General features: G+C 41.5%; 1 protein-coding gene across 6 annotated transcripts in view; it reads right to left on the reverse strand.

The window, feature by feature from the left end:
- LOC135873573 (sodium channel protein type 5 subunit alpha-like) overlaps positions 1-18,677 on the reverse strand; it is a 262,049-nt gene that overhangs the window by 118,987 nt on the left and 124,385 nt on the right. The gene's annotated exons all lie outside the window — the stretch shown is intronic.

The following is an 18,677-nucleotide window of genomic DNA, read 5'->3' on the forward strand; positions in this document are numbered from 1 at the left end:
GTGCCACAGGACTCTTTGCTGCTTTTACAGATCCAGACTAACACGGCTACCCCTCCGATACTTGAGTGACATAAATGTTCATGGCACTTAGTGATGGCAATAAATTTGGAAACACTTTCAAGTCTCTGCATTGGTTTTAACGGTTTTAGACTGAAATAAATACACTTTCCTTTACTTTTAAGGATTTCTGATGCCATGTAGCAGAAGCAAATATACACTGGTCATGCATTTGGGATGCTCTCTCTTCACTTAGGACTTTAAGGGTGGAAAAGGCCAAACCTAATCTAAAGTTCATTCATCATGTGCTATAGCTCTACATTTAAAATATAGAATATAGTGCAAATTAGATGGTGATAAAAACTTTAACATTTGAGAAACATTTGATATGCAATCGACACAGGCTAAGCACCAAACTAACAACCCTACAGATCCATAAAATCATAAGATACCAAGTTCAACACTTTCTAAAGTGGCCTCTGATTTGGGCTGCTTGTGGTTTTGGGTGTCTGACTGAAACACCTTAGGCCTGAATCTCAGAGGTGCTGAGCATTCACAATTCAGCTGCCATTACTGGGAGCTGCCCTGCTCAGCACCTCTGAAAATCAGGCCCAAGATGCCTAAAGGTTGGGCAACTTTTCAAAGTTTGAGTCACCTTCAAAACAGCTAGTCAGAGAATCTGAATTTCTATTACTTACAAGTCCTTTCTTCTGATGCTAGGTACGTAACTGTGACAATATAGGGCCATAAGTGGCTGCATTAAATGCCTATTTTGGTCTGTAACCAAAATGCAATTGACTTCTAAGATGGCGTGTTAGACTAATAAAGGGGATCAGACAGTTCCAACATGCTCAGCCACAGGAGAGATACAGCCATTAGGCCCGTGATTTAAACCCATTGAGACTGAATGGGTATAATTGGCCAAACAGTGGAGCAGCTGTCATGGGACATCCTCCTGGATAGGCCCTAACGGATGCTCCTGCTGACCAGAGAAAAACAATTTGAACAGGGAGAGAGCCAGACTGAAACTCCCACATACACACAGGAAGATCTGGGCTGATTAGGAGAATATTAATTTGTTCTATTCTGTTCCTGTAACTTCAGCTCTATCTAATTTAGTTTGTAGTGAAGCATAAGATTAGATTAAATGTGTCTCAGTTGTTTTTGATTTTAAACTCCTTTTTTCTCTAATGCTTTGTTCCAACCACTAAATAAAACCATTTTATTTTAAAGAGGCTGTTGGTTGCAAGTTCCTCAAGGGGAAAAAAGTAGGTGCCTAAAACTCAGTTGTACCTGCAGGGTGATAAGTGGCTGGTTCAACATGGGGCAGCGTTCTTGGGTCATTGGCCTAAGGCTATGTCTACATTACAAATTACTTCAGTATAACTTATGTTGCTCAGGGGTGTGAATAATCCACACCCCTGAGCGACGTAAGTTATACAGACCTACGTGCCGGTGTGGACAATGCCATGCAGGCAGGAGAGCTTCTCCCACCAACATAGCTACCGCCTCTTGCAGAGGCAGGCGTTATTAAGCCAACGGGAGAGCTCTTTCCAGTTGGCTTAGAGCATCTTCACCAGTGCAAATTGCATCGGTGCAGCTGCACCGCTGTAAATGAGGTAGTGTAGACAAAGCCTAAGAGTGGAAGAATCACATGATTCCACCCCAGACAGGTAAGGACTAGAGGCTGAACACCTAAAGTGGATGCACTCAGAAAACAGGCAGAGATGCAGGTAGCTCTGCTACTGTGACAGTTGCTGTGACTAAATCTAAAGTTAAAAGACATTTATCCAAAATAAAATGTTAAGAAACAGTCTGGTATCCCCTTGATTGCTACCTAAACAACCAACCAATGAATGAAATATATGCTAGGGTTAGGGTTGCCAACTTTGGTTGGACAAAATCCTGGAGATTTCATCACATGACATAATCTTTAATTAAAGATTAATCTTTAATTCCTGGAGACTCCAGGACAATCCTGGAGGGTTGACAACCCCAGCTAGGGCCTTGGAACTCACATGGAGTTTTCAGCATAGCCAGTTTTCAATGCCTTTTCCAGTGCAGTGGACTTTTGTGACGGAAGTTTATTCTTGTACACTGCTACAGTTTAGGTCTGTACAAAAAACAAGTCAGCTCCTCCTTTCCGATTAACTTTTAATTGAGATTTTTATTAGTATACATTAAATAATACAAAAATGTATTCATGCTGCCACAAAACTTTTCAGATACCTAGAAGTTTCTCTTTCTCTTTTTAATTACTCAAAATGTACGGGCTGGAATTTTGCAAACTAGCATGGCCTTAATTACACTGGTAATACTTTATCTGAAGTGTCCTGTAATTATTAATTCACAAAGTACCCACTGTAATCACAATGATTATAGTGAATGCATTTGGCATTAATGCAGATGCCCCATGTCCATTAAGAATTATATTTATCTTTCTTGAAACCTAAAAGACATGTGTGAACAAGCTACAAAGTAAAGTGAAATTAAAGCTAATTGTTTGGTAGCTAGTCAGCTTTTGGATTCTGTAAACTCATGTTCAGTTCAGAATGCATATAGTTTGTGTGGTTCTCCTTTGTCATACTCAACATTTAAAATGGTAGAGTTCTCTGTCTCTTGTGCTCAGTTGGAGGTATTCGAAGAGATGTAGCCTATCAGGTAATTAAAAACCAAGCAATTAGATGTATTGTATATCAGCTGTACATTGATCTGGACACATATACATAGAAACAGAAAATATAATGGTGAGCAAGCTACCAAGAGAGTCATTATGTAGGTCCTAGGACACAGTTGCTAAAGACAGAGCTATCCATCACTGTGGTAAGAGGATCTCTAAACAGCACAATCTCAAAGATCTGCTGGATGCATACTAAGGATGAACTGGAATCAATATCAATCTTCCTCAAGTTACTGCTTTTTAAATCTTGGAGGCTTGATTTCCTGCTGTCTTATACATTTTTCAGCCACTTGCACCTGTGCACAGTGGGTGTAAAACATTCTGATTTTAGTAGCCCTTCACACCCACTTTGTATGTGTAAATGACTACACAAGGAACACAGTAAGGAATGAGGTCCAACATCAACTTCCCTTTTGGCATGGAACATGACAAATTGCGGATGATCATGATTTATTACTGACTGACTACTACTGTCATTAGTTGAAATAAACTCAGTTTGCTGTTAGTCTATTCATTATTGCTTTTCTGGGTCTTTTCCATAGCTGCATAAATGTATACAAACACACCTGCAGCTGCATAAAGTGGTCTCATTTTTAGTATTATTTATCATGGGTTATCAAGTCAATATCATTTACTTCTCCGCAATGCAGCTGACATTTTGCACAAAGACCTATTTACAGTTCATGCTTTTCAAAAAAATAAACCTCAGATATCATTCTCCCTCTCTTTTATGAAGAGATTGCCTCAGAAGTATATTGTTCAGTGTTTAAATAGAGTGAACTGCTTTATAAGTACTCCATATTTACCTATTCCCATCATTTCACCTTATGCTACATTGTGCAGAGAGGCCTGATTTTCAGAAAGTGTTGGGCACCACGCTCTGAAAATGAGCTCCCTTTGCAGTGTCTCAAGCTAGGATGAAAAGCGCTATATGAGGGCTAGTAGCAATTATTTGGATACATATTTAAGATCATTAATGTGAATTTTCAGAAGGACCGGGGGGGGGGTGTTGTTGTTGTTGTTGTTTTTGTTTTATATTGCCAGCCTTACTTCTGCGCTGCCTTCAGAGCTGGGTGGCCGGAAAGCGGCAGCTGCTGGCTGGGTTCCCAGCTCTGAATGCAGTGCCATCACCAGCAGCAACACAGGAGTAAGGGTAGCAATACCATACCATGGACAGGACACGGGGGATGGTGCCAAAGGTGTCTATAAGCTACTTTTATGGTAATCAAATCTGGGAACACAAGTTAGAGCAGGGCAAAGGCAGCTCTAATTTATGCCTGGCTGCTCACAGACCTATAGGACCATTCTGGCAGCTAGCTAGTCAGATTGCTCATTTACCCCAATTACATCTCCTGCAAGGGGTGGGGGATAGAAGCAAAGGTATAGAGCTGCTATGAGGTCACTGAGGATTCCACCATATGCAAGAGGAATCTCCAGATAGACAGGTAAGCAGGTTTTCTAGCAGGAGTATGGTAAAAGTCTGGCGTGCGTTAAATTTTATTTTACCTGTATCACTTTGTCCTGCAAAACAAGAAAAAACGTGGGGTTAGATTATCAAAGCCTTTAATCGACTGCAGGTGAGTAAGTGGGAGTAAGGCTCTATACTTGGCCTGCTCAGATTGTGATTCTGGCTGTGGTCAGGAGACCAAGGTCTACTCATTTGATATTCCCTTCTGTGGGTGGGAAGGGGGCAGGAAGGGCGCAGAACCACCCTTCTCCTACCCACCTGCTAGCTAGAGTAGCCAGTTAGGTGCAGAGGAGTAAAACATTCCACGAGCAGACTAAAATGCTCTCAGATCAAAAAGGGAGCTGGAGAGGGATTGGGACTCTTTTAGTCACAGTTTGTTGTCTGGTCTGCTCCTGGTGTAGTGTAGCTACATGCTGCTCCTTTCTCAGGGCAGATTGTAAAGTTACAATCTCCTGCTTTAAAATCTGTATGATTTTTTAGAAAACTAAATGCCATGAAATAATTATTTTTTTACAATAGTGAAATCTAAGAAGCTGCAAACAAACAACTCCGAGTGGGGCTTTTCTAAGTTAGAGCCAGGAACGTATAATAAAAGGTCATCTAGTCCATTTCTCTGCCAGCGGAGGATTATTTCTTGTATTGGAAGTATATTTTCTAGTCCTTTGTACATTTTCACCCTGGGGCAAAATTTACAAAGAGAGAGCACTTCTGCAAAAAGCAATTTACATGCACAGTTATTTTCTATATTCCGTTTTCTATTATTTCAGCTATTTGTGCTTGGATAAGAGGCTTATTCTCTCCCAGCCCAGTTTCTCCTTTATCCTGCAGCGAAGTCATAATCCAAGGCTTGTGACATCTCAGTCTCTTGCTGTTGAAATGATGGTGATATCACAAATTCAGCATTATGGACTCACGGCACAATCCAACAGAATGAGAATACAGGATGGAGAAGGAAGAGCCCTTGTTTACAGTTTCTCACCAATTATTTAAAAATGTAGCAATGAAAATAAGTGCCAATTGGTTTTCTTGGCCTGTGCACCATGTCGGTAGGTGACTGTGCTTGATATTACAAAATGGGTTGACACTTGGATGGGAGACATTCATAAGGCACCTGGGTGCCGATGTTGATGATTCGGTAGAAACTTCCTCTCATCAACTCTTCATTGTTACATTTGTAAAACAATGTCCCTGTCTATTGATTTGTTAATTTTAACAAACTGAAATATACTAAAAACAGTGAGTTAGAACCTCATCTAGTCTAAATCAGAATAGCTCCACAGAGGATCTGGCCTGCAATTTGTTATGCTAATAAAAATGATATTTTAGCCACAGAGAAAAGACTGGGTAAATATACTGGGCCCGCTTCTGTCTCATACGCTGATGTAAAACTGGTGTAACTCCAATGATTTCAGTAGAGTTACTATGGTTTACACTAGGGAGAGAGAGTAGAATAAGGTCCAATTCTTCTATCTTGATAGCTATGAAGTTGAAAGAATTTAAATTTTATCCTGTAAATCAGTTCTGAATCAATAAACTAGAATGGTGTCAGCGGGCATTGCACTACTGGAGATGCTGTCTTTGGGATGAGGATAAAATTAAGATTCTGATCACTTGGTCCATTAAAGATTGGGTTGGGGTGTTATCCTGTATCCTATATCTGAGATGCAGGTTGCATCTCATAAGAACATAAGAACGGCCATACTGGGTCAGACCAAAGGTCCATCTAGCCCAGTATCCTGTCTTCCGACGATGGTCAACGCCAGGTGCCCCAGAGGGAATGAACAGAACAGGTAATCATCAAGTGATCCATCCCCTGTCGCCCATTCCCAGCTTCTGCCCATACTGGCTAATAGCCATTGATGGACCTATCCTCCATGAACTTATCTAGTTCTTTTTTGAACCCTGTTATAGTCTCAAGTAATTATATTACATTTTCCCTGCAGTTTTGAGCAGATGCAACATTCTTCTGCATATCCTGTCCTCAATAAGTTGTGTAAGGTAGATCAGTGATGTTAAACAAACAGCTGTGCTCCCCCAGACGTGTCTGTGTTTCACTGGCAGGTAGAATTGCCCCCATCTCTCTCTCCCTTGTCACATGGGACGATAGTGAAGTGTAATTAACGGGCCTGATTCACCACTGCCATTTCTCCCATTTTACACTAGTGTAACTTTGTTGGAGTAACACAGTGATGAATCAGACCCATTAATTACCCTTCACCACATCCTTGTATGACGCGTGAGAGATATATGGGAGGACAAGGTGATGTAATGTCTTTTATTGGACCAGCTTCTGTTGGTGAAAGTGACAAGTTTTGGAACTACACAGAACTCTTCTGCAGGTATGGGAAAGGTACTCAGTATTTCACAGTTAAATATAAGGTGGAAGAGGTTGTTTAGCATAATTAGTTAACTTATATTGTAAGAGACCTTTCAAGGTGAAGTGGCCAGTTAACACCTCTGCAGTCATAGGACAGAAAAGGGGACGTAGGGAGTTACAGGTTGTTGTAATAAGCCATAAATCTATTGTCTTTATTAAGACCATGATTTTAGTGGCTAGCAAAGTTATGAATATAAGCTCCCAGGCTCTCCTTTTGACAGTGTGGTGCCGGTTTCCTTTGAGGACAAGGACTGAGAGGTCACATATGGAATGATTGTTTTGTGAAGTGTTCGTCCAACAGTGATATGGTGTTTTTGTCTGCTATCATTTTCCTCTGTGAGATCATTTAAGAGCATAGTGATTGTCTGGTTTCATTCATGTAGTGATTGAGACATTTAGTGTTTTGGATGACGTACACAACATGCTATGATAGACATGTGTAGGACCCAGGGATCTTGAAAGTTATCATGCAAGAAACCCAAAACAATTATATAAAAAAAACCAACCCCTGACGAAAGCCATCCAATACAAAAACAAAAAGTAGAACCAACCACAACAACTCCACAAAGCACAGAACATCACCTCCAGGAGAAACCATAGTACCAGGACCCACCAAATGGATGTGTACAACAACTCGACATCATCAATTTATCAAGACTACCCACAACTGCAGCTGAATTATCTGTAATCTCCAAGAGAATGAACTTCTGCCCCAGCACAGAACTCGATACTGCAACAACATGTGGAAAATGAGAAGACTTCTTTTGCTGACTCCACCTCAAAAATTTAATTCACAATAATGATACCACCATCCAGAAATACCACATCCCCAGCGATGGTAATAAGAAAAAAGAATCATCTGTCTGGACACCCCACATTGGATGAACCCACACACTTGATCATTACATTGATTACTTCAGGGAAAAAATTGATTGTGAAATTCTCAACAACATCCCATTGCAGTCTCTCCACCACTGAGCGGACAGATATAGTCCCTGAAATCCAACCACCAGATAGTGATCAAACCATCAGATCAAGAACATCATAGTTCTCAACCGTGATGACTATGTTAACAAGGCCAACCAATACTCTCCAGAACCACCTACTATGGAGAACTCAAAGGAAAACCCACACCACGGTTCACCCAGGAATTTAAAGATATCATCAAATCCTTCCCGAACAACTCCAATAGAGAAACTCTATAACCTCATCCCCCACAAACCCATCCCACCGGCCTTCCAAATTCTTTCCAAGATACACAAACAACGGGAACCTAGGCAGACCATCATATCTGGCCATGGCACTCTTACTGAAGGAATATCAGTACCTACAGAAACCATCCTCCAACCACATACCACACAAAGGCCAGCTTCTTCCAGGACATGACAGACTTCCTCCAGAAACTGCAACATTAACAACCTCTCTTAGAACACCATCCTTCCATGAATGTCACCTCCATATATACCAACATCCCTTACAATGACAGCATTGCTCTCTGCCTCAAATATCTACAAGCCAAAGCACAGCCTTCAGATATCCACCCCGACCACATTGCCAAACATCCTCACCCATAATAATTTTACATTCAACAACAAACACTTTTTCCAAACAGCCATGGATACCAGGATGGCTCCACAGTATGCCAGCCTCTTCATGGGCCACCTTAAAGAAGAATTTCTGGACAAATGCAGTATGAAGCCAATGATGTACCTGAGATATACTGATGATATTTTCATCCTCTGGACAGATGACCTAAGCTCCTTCACAGATTTCCACCACAACTTCAACCACCAACCTCTCTGTAGAACACGCCCGTACCAGCATCAACTGTCCTGGACAGACAACTATACACGAGAAACCCACAGATCACAACACTTACTTTCACAGATGCAGTAACCAACCCAGACACATCAAAAAATTTTATCTACAGCCAGGCACTCAGATACCACAAACCAGGACTGCCCTCAATCCTCGAAATGGGATTTGTTACTGTGAAAAATCTGCTATGAAGGAGGAATTGCTCTATCTCTCGCTGCATCCAGGGAAGCTTCTATGAAGTCTAGATGTTGCGTGGGAGTCAAAATGGATTTTTTGAGTTTTATTTGGAGGCCCAGGCTGCCAAACAGAGACCACATCATCTTTACTGCCACCAACACTTCCTCATATGATTTGCCCCGATCAGCCAATCATCCAGATGTGGGAAAACTACTATCCTCAAACAATGTAGGTGGGCGGCAGCTACTGCCAGAATCCTTGAGAATACTCTGGGGACAGAGGATAGGCCGAAAGGAAACACCCCGTATTTGTAGTGCTCGTTGTTGATTAGAAATTAAAGAAACTTCTCATGTAAAGGGTGACTAGCAATATAAAAGTATGTGTCTCGTAGATCGAGAGTCGCAAATCAATCTCCTAATTCTAATAAGAGAATTACTGCTGAAAGGGTCACCATCTTGAATTTCAGCTGTTTTGCATATCTGTTAAGAAACTTGAGGTCTAAAACTGGTCAGCATCATCCTCCATTCTTCCAGGGAAGCAGGAACTACTTTGAATATAATCCCTTTCCCTGTGCTGTACAAGAACTGGTTCTATTGCCCCTAAACATCGAAGTGAGGTAACCTCCTGCAACAGCAATTGATCATGAAAAGAGTCCCTGAAGAGGGATGGGGAGGGGGAACATGTAGGAAGAATAGATTTGAAATGGAGAGTGTATCCAAATGTTATGGCTTACAAAACCCAATTGTCGGATGATATATTCTCCTATGTTGCCTGAAAGCGGGAGAGGCATCATCCAAAAGGAGGGGGGGCATATTATGTTGCAGCTTTAAAATCATGTCGATTGGGTGGTTGAGAGTCTGACCCAATACATCAAAACTGTCGCTAGGAGGACAGGGAGGGTCTGGAAGATATGGTTGCAGCTGAAGGTGGTTTCTTTACAGAGTAGCTTGGCCTCTTGCATGGGGGCTTAGATGGCCTAGTAAGTTGAATACAGGGCTAGGCATGCTCTTTGTGCCATCTGAGACCTACTAAATCTCTTCTTATTTAAAGCAGTATAAATCCCTAAGGATTGCCGCGTGCCTCTCAAGTCTTTTAATGTGTGGAGGGATGTATCTGTCGAGTCTGCAGAGAGCTTGCACTCATCAAAAGGGAGGTCTTTGATGGTGCTTTGAACTTCTCTTGGGAAGCACAACAGCTGCAGCCAAGATGCTCTCTTTATGACCATTGCAGTGAATATCGATCGAGCCGATGTATCTGCAGCATCCAAAGAGGCCTAGAGCGATGTTCTTGCCAGAAGCTGGCCCTCTTGTATAACCGCTTTAAATTGGTCATGATGTTCCTCTGGCAGGTGCTCAATAAATGACTTAAATTTGTTATAGTTCAGATAATCGTATTTGGCCACAAGTGTCTGATGGTTTGCTATTCTGAACTGAAGCGTGACTGAAGAGTAAGATCGGCGACCAAAAAGATTGAGCCTCGTACAGTCCTTTCTGTACAGGGTAGTCTTTGAGCTATGCAGTCTACCTTGTTCATTAATGGCCTCCATCACCAGAGAATTCAGAGCTGGGTGATAAAATAGAAACTCTGATTCCCTAGCAGCGGGGTTGGGATGTGGGGGCTTGCTCCGCTTTGCCCACCTGGGGAATGGGATTGGGGCATAAGGGCGTGCGTGCACATGTGCACACACACACACACACACACACACACACACACACACACACACTCCTTCCATTCACTGGGAAGGCAGCAGAGCCAGCAGCTCAGCCGTAGGTGATGTTGTGGGAGGAGGCACTGATGGGATACGATCCCTCGGAGATGTTCACCCACAGGCTTCTATATCCTAGACATACCCACTGGATCGACCCATGTTCCATTTAGTGATGGAGTCCGGTGCTGTCTTTGGTACATGGGATGCTGTTCAGCGAGTTAAGGGGCTCACAGCATGGCCCTTACAAAACAATCTATCTAACCAGGGGAACTACACAAAAACCTTCGCCACGTCCTGGCTAGACTCAGCCAGGAATGTCACTGTAAATGGAAGCGAGGCTAGTATGAGCTGGAAAGAGTTCTCTGCTTCTTAGCACTAGCTCCTAAGGTGTGTGGCAGCCAGCAGAAGGTGAAACACTTCAGGCACCTCTTCTAGGAGATGAGTTGTTTTCTCCAAGATGACTCTAAGGCCCAATGTGAATGAAAACTCCCAATCATCAGAGGCGCACTCTCACCAGGGCTGGAAATTTGCATATTGCAAGGCCCTGGAGACATCATTTCCACAGAGATTCACCAGTCTCTAGTTCCACACAAGCAGCTTCTTGCACTCAAAATCACTGCCACTTTTGAAAATCTTGGGCCACTGCTTTCTGTAACCTAGCACGTGTGCGTTTGTGTGTGTGTGTATATGAGTGAGTGAGTGTGTTTGTGAGAGAGAGAGAGAGAGAGAGAGAGAGAGAGAGAGAGAGAGAGAGAGAGCTATTGGTGGTGGGCAGATATAATCCTTTCCGTACTGCAGCCATGATGTAAATTCACACATGTTGCCATAGGGTGCTCAACAGATATCAAAAGAGACCATAAGTCACCAGTACAATTAGTGTTATTTAGACCAGCTCAAGCAGCTGTCTAGAGAGACAAAATAAGACAATTAGAATGGCAAAATTGGTCTCAGCCAAGTGTGTTGTTAAGCCTGTTCTGGCAAGGCAGTTATTTATGGGATGTAATGGGCTCAATATTATGTTTGTGTTATGTCATCAAAGGTGTGCAGATACCATGGTGATGAGTATGGCATAAATGCCAAGGTAGGCAGATCAATCATACAATGGACATATGTTTGAAGGTCATTACCACTGCCACTCTCACCAGGATGTGATTATGGGGAGGGACAAGTCACGTTATCCATGGGAATGTTTTCACTGATCTTAACTGTCAAACAGGAAAACCACCACAGGAGCCTCTTGATATTAACACCAGCCTCCTGAGTTACCATACAATGAGCAGAAAAATGATAGTATTACATTTAAAAGGGTAAATCTGGAGGTTCTTAGCAAGTGACTACGTAGGCCCCAATCTGGTGTAGTGACCTGAGTGGGCAGATGGCTATGCTAGCATGGATAACAATGCAGAAATGAGGCCTTAAGGTGGAATTCACTCAGGTGCAGAGAGAAAGGACTTACTACAACAATCTGTAACCCACTAACAACCCCCTAAAACCAGTTGCTTTCCCCCCCCACTTCCTTTCCTCTCTACCATTGGAGTGGTGTTAATGGGCCACTTCACCTGGAATGGTCCCTTGAAATATATGTTAACAACTTATGCTAACATCTGTTCCACCTTGTGTTTTGCAATGACACAGTGGGTTTCCCAGACCTGAAGAAGAGTTCTCCGGACAAGCTTGAAAGCTTGTTTCTCTCACCAACAGAAGTTGGTCCACTAAAAGATATTACCTCACCCACCTTGCCTCTCTTGTGTTTAAGGCACAAGTGCTGCGCTCCATTAAGCCATATCAGCTGGTGGGAATCTTGTTCAGATGCCTTAATGAGGAGTCCCCAGACACTAGTACACATCCTATACAAACACTGAATTTTATCTGTGAAGCAGAAACCAAATATACAACCGCTTCCAATACTCAAGATACTTGCTCAGTTTTTCCATGAATGAAAAGCAAATCTCTATAACTGACTGTTACCAAGTACACTTCTTATATCAAGATATTAACACATCCCATAACTATTGGTTACCATAATTATTCAACACCGAACACCACGTCATAGTTAACACAGGAATCAATTATTTAATTTGGGATATCATAAGGTGAGTCTTTCACTTCTTTCCTTTAAGACTGTTCTGGCTAGACACTGCACTGTTGGCTTCCTAATATAAAATTGATAGTCACTGTCTAAAATGGAAATGAATTCATTTTGCATTGTAAAATATACCTGGTCTCTAAATTTGGGACAGTAGGAAACTAAGCACTAGCAAGATGCTGCTATTTCATGCACCTTTAGTACACAATGTTACATCTTTTTCTTTTTGGAAGTCAACAATAAATTCTTTCATTTTGTAAACATTTTGTAAGCATGAAGAAGCCTGGCCATGAGACATTTTTAATCCTAATAAGGGTAAACTTCAATTTGCATTCTATTCTTTACAATAAGAGCTTGCTTCTGATGGCAAGTGGATGAGCCGGCACAGGTTCTTTCACCTATTTTGGAAAACCTTGGGAGATGTCATGCATGAAATAATGATACAGACTATGTAGCCAAAAAAGACTGAGAAAGAACAATGGAATTCAAAAGAAGGTCTTCTGAAGGAGCTGACCTGACCATACTAGTTTAGTAAAGGGTTATATGAAGAATTTAATTTCCAGTGACAATAACCTTATTGCAAAGAGAAATATAAAGGGAAACTTTAGATTTTGTGCTTTATAATTATGGGCTGATGCATTTTAAGTACCCGCCTACTAGGCATCTACTATTACTACCTGTTATCTACCCCTACCTGATTTCTCATCAAATGGATGGGGCCTTTTGTGAGTGTACACAGAAGAGAGCAAAACACCTATTGACATTTTTTGCACCTACCTCTGAAACATCTGGTGCTGGTCACAGGATATTAGACTAGGTGGACCTCTGGTCAATTCCTATGCAAGAAGACTGCTGCCACATGGGACAGGGAAGAGAACTATTCACCCTCTCCAGAACTTCCTACTAAATCCCAACTGAAGACTCCGGGCACGATAATCTTCCCCAGAGTTTCCTGCTAAAGTACACACTTTTCTTTTTTTGCAGTTTTGGGCCTTAATTTATGTTAATTATCAGATCAATGGGTAAGAGCTTCATTATAAATACTGTATTCCCCTCCAAGGAGATTGTTTTACTTTCAGAGCAGCACTTGTTAGCAACCCCCTTAATCAGTTCTTCCTTTTTAAAAAATGTTTCACCCGCATTTAAATGAGAAAATGTGTGTTATTAAGTGCTAAATAATTAGTTATTTCAGGATTGCATCATTTGGGCCAAACTCAGCTGCAATTTTTGGGTGGTACATACTTGGGGGAAATATAATGAAAAACAAGAAAATTGGCCACAGCAGTTCTAGTTCGGCGTACAGAAAATCTGAAAAGAAAATAAAACCTATGGAAACTTTCTATAAACAGTAGCCAGTGTACTAATTCCATGTTAATGCATTTTTGGGGCTAAGAAACTTTAATGAATTGAGGCCTCGTTTCTCTGGGATGAAGCATCCTTTACAAATTTTATAATAAGTGAAGCCCAGGTCTTGAAAACTTGTTGCAAAATGCTTCATGTGTTCTAAAAATGCTGGCAGCTTGACAGACCTTCAGTCATTGACCTTATCTGTGCTTCAAACAAAGCTACTGACCTTATCTTTGGTCCCCAACATGCACCCTTTACTGCCATAGTGACAGCTCTAACAAGCTTTTGCCACTTAAATTCTTGAAATTTGACCTTTGGACTAAAACTTCCACCAGCCATTCCTATTAGAATTCGCATCTATCCTGAGCACAGAAGTATTTTGACTTTATTGACCCTTGTCACTGGTCTTATGGCAGGGATAAATGACGGCACTACACAAAAGGCCCTTTTCAGGACTGGTTCTGACCTGCAGTGGCAGGTATGTACAGCTTGAGAAGACTCCCACATGTCTAAGTCCATGTTTCGCCTTGCTCTTCCTCCAGCCCATACAAGGAGTGAGTGAACAAGTGGCTGAACAGTGCCTTGTACAGATACTCCTGATGTCTGAGAATGTCTTAGACCTAGTCATTAAGGGCCAGATCCAAAGCCCAGTGAAGTCAGCTGGAATCTTTCCACTGACGTCAATGGGCTTTGATTGGGCCACAAGCCAGGACTTCTTGAAGTAAATGCACCTATCTATTGAGCTAGTCAAAGGATTTATATACAGTGCGAGTCATTACTGCACCTAGGCAGTGGCTCACATATAAACTTGACACCTTCTGACCCCTCCCTTAGAGAGACGGAGGGTAGGGGAGTGGAAATATTTGATATTTGAGGTCCCTTTGCTTTGTTGTCATGTACTTTTAAAAGAGAGAGAAAAAGTGACCCTGAATTTATGTGATTAGATAAACAATCTGGACATTTTCACCAAGTGCATAACTACTTGATAAAATGCATCATTACTGGATACTAGGTAACTACATAGCTCTTGATGGTCCCCTCTCTTTCCCCAATTGCCTTATTATCTGCTCCCCCGCCATCTGTGTCCCAGATGGCGACAGTCCCTGCCTCAGAAAGTATGCAATCTAAAAGATATTCACAGGAGCTGTGCAACACATTGAATTAGAAATGCATCCCAACTCATCATTTGTGCCTTTTCTTGATGTTCTATTTACTTGAGTGCAAACATTGGACAAAAGGCAACATTAGTATGCCAGTCTAATCAAAATAAAATATTTATCACATCCCTAATGCTTTCGTTAGCAGCAGATCCCTTTGCTTTGTTGTTAAGTACTTGAAAAAGAGAGAGGAAAAACAACCCTGAATATATGTGATTAGATAAATAAACAATTTGGACATTTTCTTCAAGTACATAACCACTTGATGAAATGCATAATTACTGGCTACTAGGTACCTACATAGGGCTTGATGGTCCCCTCTCAGGTAGACACCCATGGGAGGGGATTCAGGGTAGGAAGTCACCATGAGTTTTTTCTCAGACTTTTCTTCCCATTTTCCAACTGGCTGTAAAGTTCTGCACTCACATTCCTTTGCCCCTTGCAAACAGGCCATCGTTCCGGCCAGCAAACCCAGTGGATCTCCCCTAGATAATTGGGAGGCCAGGGCCCCATGCTAGTTTTGCCTTCATACTGGCTCTGTGTCCATGTTGCCCTTCCCCTCCTTCCCTTCTATTGGATCCACGCTGGCAGGACTCGTGGCTGTCCTTGGGACACCCTTTGAAGGGGTGTTCTCAGCATCACAATGGGGGGCTACAGAAGGAAATATCTGCAGGACCAATAGGGTGTTAGGAAATGACATACTTCCCCACTCAGTCCTGCACCCTATTACCTGGCCTGCTCACTCCCTACCTGCGAGGTTTGAAGCAAGGGAGATGCTGCGGCAATGGTGGCTGATCCCTGCTTCCTTGTGGAAAGGGGGAGATTCAGATATGACTACTAGGGGCTATGATTAGGGCCCTGTGTAAATTGTAGGTTTTTTAAAAAAAATTAAGAAAATTCACCACCGTGTAAATGGCAAAGTGTGCACGGAATGAATTTTACAAGTAACGCTAGTCAGTTTCAAGGATGGAATGAATTTTACAACTAAATTTAGTTAACTTGACTAACCTTATTTGTAAAATTCACTCAGTCTTTGACATGGACTAGCGAAGGTAAATTTTTATATTAAAGACTTTGCTGTAGACATTTTCCTTTTAAAAATATTTTTTAAAATTACAGTGATGTTGTGATATACACAGGGTTCTGATTATGAAAAGGCCCATATTTTGACTAACCTAACATTAATGTACATTTTATAAAAATGTCTATGTAGCCAGGATTTTTGTAGGGCTAGTGCAGGCACTCGATAGATAAGCTACAGTGTCCTCTCTTTAAAAGTGGACCTGTGGGACAAACTGCAGGCGTACGGAGAGACTGAGGAAGCCACAAAATCCTGGCTGCCATTCTGGATTTGCTTTGTTATTCTTCTCAAATATTCATGGAGCATTACAACTATAGAAGCAGCTTTACAGGGCCTGTTCCTTGCCCAGTTTATGCCAGACGAACTTCAAGAGTGCAGATAAGTGATAAGGAAAGGAAAAGGGGTTATATATAGTTAGGCTTGGCAGAATTCAAGATTTTAAAATATAATTTTGACAGATAATATTGGTGTTTATTTTTAAGATTTTTAAAATTTGTATCAATTTAAATTTTCACAGTTTCAGGAAATTAGTGGGGGGAGGATGTTAGAGAAGGGCCTGTCATAACAACTATTTAATGGCAGAAGAGACAGATTCAAAAAGTTAAAAGTTTTACTGTTAAAACATAAATTGTCAATATCACAAAGTAAATATCCTTAAATCAAACTCTAATAAGTTCTCCAGCAGCATTTTTCTTACTTTGCCTATATGTAAATTTCAATTATTATGGATGAAAATATTTTTTTCCGTTTGTGTGTGTCCAGTGAGATAGATGTCTATTGACATTTACTGATAAGAATCTAATCCTTCTTAGCCTATGTATTATCTATGATCCTTCCTGTATAAATTCTGATATTTATTAAATGAGGAATGAGGTAGGTGAGAGAAGGTGCAAAGGACAACACTGGAAAGCAAGGGGAAGGAAGTGGGTTTTGGAAGTGGGGAGTGAGGACGCATGGTGGACTGAAAGGGAAATGTCATTCCAGGTGTATGGATCAGTGAGAAAAACAGCATGAAGAGAAAAATTGGAGAAGGAGAAAAATGGAGCAGCAAGGTGTGTAGGGTAGGCAGAGGATAAGGAAAGGAGCATTGGGAAATGAAAGGCAGGGATAGAGTCCCTATAGTCCCTTTTAAGGCCTGATACAACTTCCCTTAAAGTCAGTGGGATTCTTGGCTTTGCTTTGAAAAAATAAGCTTCTAAATCAGAAGCAGTGTAAATAAGTAGGTCTCTTGTGGCTCAGCTCAGTTGCTCTTATTCACATAGTATATAATAGTGCATCTCAGAACAAATTAAAACCAGGAAAAAGACAGCTTAGTCAAACTCCCCTCACAAACTCATAGCAGATGAAATTTTGCCTGAGCAAACAGAAAGGCCTTGCAATGCAGGGCCAGGCTGAGGCACTTGGCTGCCTGATAGGAACTGCAGTACACTCACTCACTGCCTTCCCTCTCACCCTGCCCAGTCTATCTCTTGGTCCCATCCCATGGTACCATGTGTCTTTTAGTTAACTAACTGGCACTGAGAAGTCCGTTCAACACTAACTTCTTTAAACTTACTCTGTGTGTGTTCTTCCTTCTTTCCCTTTTCCATCACTCCGTTCTCTGTCATGCTCTTGCCATCAACCATGCCCTACTACCGTTCTTTCCTCACTACCCCAGCCTTGCCCATCGCTTACACTCACTGCCTCTCTCACAGTCCTAGACCAAATGACGCCACAGGCGAGGAGCTTCTTCGAACCTCCCCCTCCATTTGTTAAACTTCTGAATACCTTATTTTTTATTGCATTTGTTTCCATTTCATGACTTTGATGCACGATTTACATGCATGATTTATCCCTGTCATATAAGACGATAAATTTGCACGCTAGGATCTGTAAATCTGTATTTATTCATGCCATATATAAGCAAATTAAAAAAAAATTCATTTCCTCCAAGCTTATAGAAACTTTTTAACTTTAAGAATAACTGAAACGTACTAACATCAAGAAATTGAACTGTGCACCAACACTGGGTGGACCAGTATTAAATTGTGTTACAGTATGTGACAGTCTTAAAATGTTAACCCTAGTTCTTTAGTTCAAAACGGTGCTTTTTCGCCTTTGCCCTCGCGAACTGAAGCACAGTATCAGAGAGCTCCAAAGACTGGCCAATGGCATTTTCAAGTGATAAAATAGCAAGCAACGTCAGTCTCTCATCGGCCATCGTCGATCGAAGATATGTTTTAATGAGTCTGAGTTTCGAAAAGCTTCGCTCACCACTTGTGAAAGTCATCAAACAGTATGTGTTAAGCATGGCAAAAGAAGTAACAGTATTTCTTTTATATTGTTGCATAGATAGGGGTTCGATAGATATCTCTGGCATCTCATTAAATATGTCCTTCATTAGTCACTACTTACACTCAAGTCCTAAAACACAAGTACACTTGCACAATTACACAAAAAAACAAGGTTCACAATATCACAGCAGGGCTCTCACTTAACTTCAGTTCAATCTTGTATCTCACTGTCTAACTGGTGATGCTCCACCCCTTAAATACCCACAAGGGCGTGGCTGACAACATTCTAGGAGGTTGGAGGAAAATGTAGTTCTCAGGAAGGTTCCGTGAGATTCTACAAAAGTCCAGAACATTCTAGGAGGTTAGTGAAAAATGAATCCACATATGGAACACCTGAAAGACGTTACTTCAAAGATTCTATTTTCCCTTTTGTCGCTAACAACAAAAACAGCGCCCCAAGCCCAGCGTCCCCCCCCATGCTCGGTACTACCCCCCACACCAATTGCAG

This window comes from Emys orbicularis, chromosome 2 (assembly GCF_028017835.1).
Source record: "Emys orbicularis isolate rEmyOrb1 chromosome 2, rEmyOrb1.hap1, whole genome shotgun sequence".
Lineage (NCBI taxonomy): Eukaryota > Metazoa > Chordata > Testudines > Emydidae > Emys > Emys orbicularis.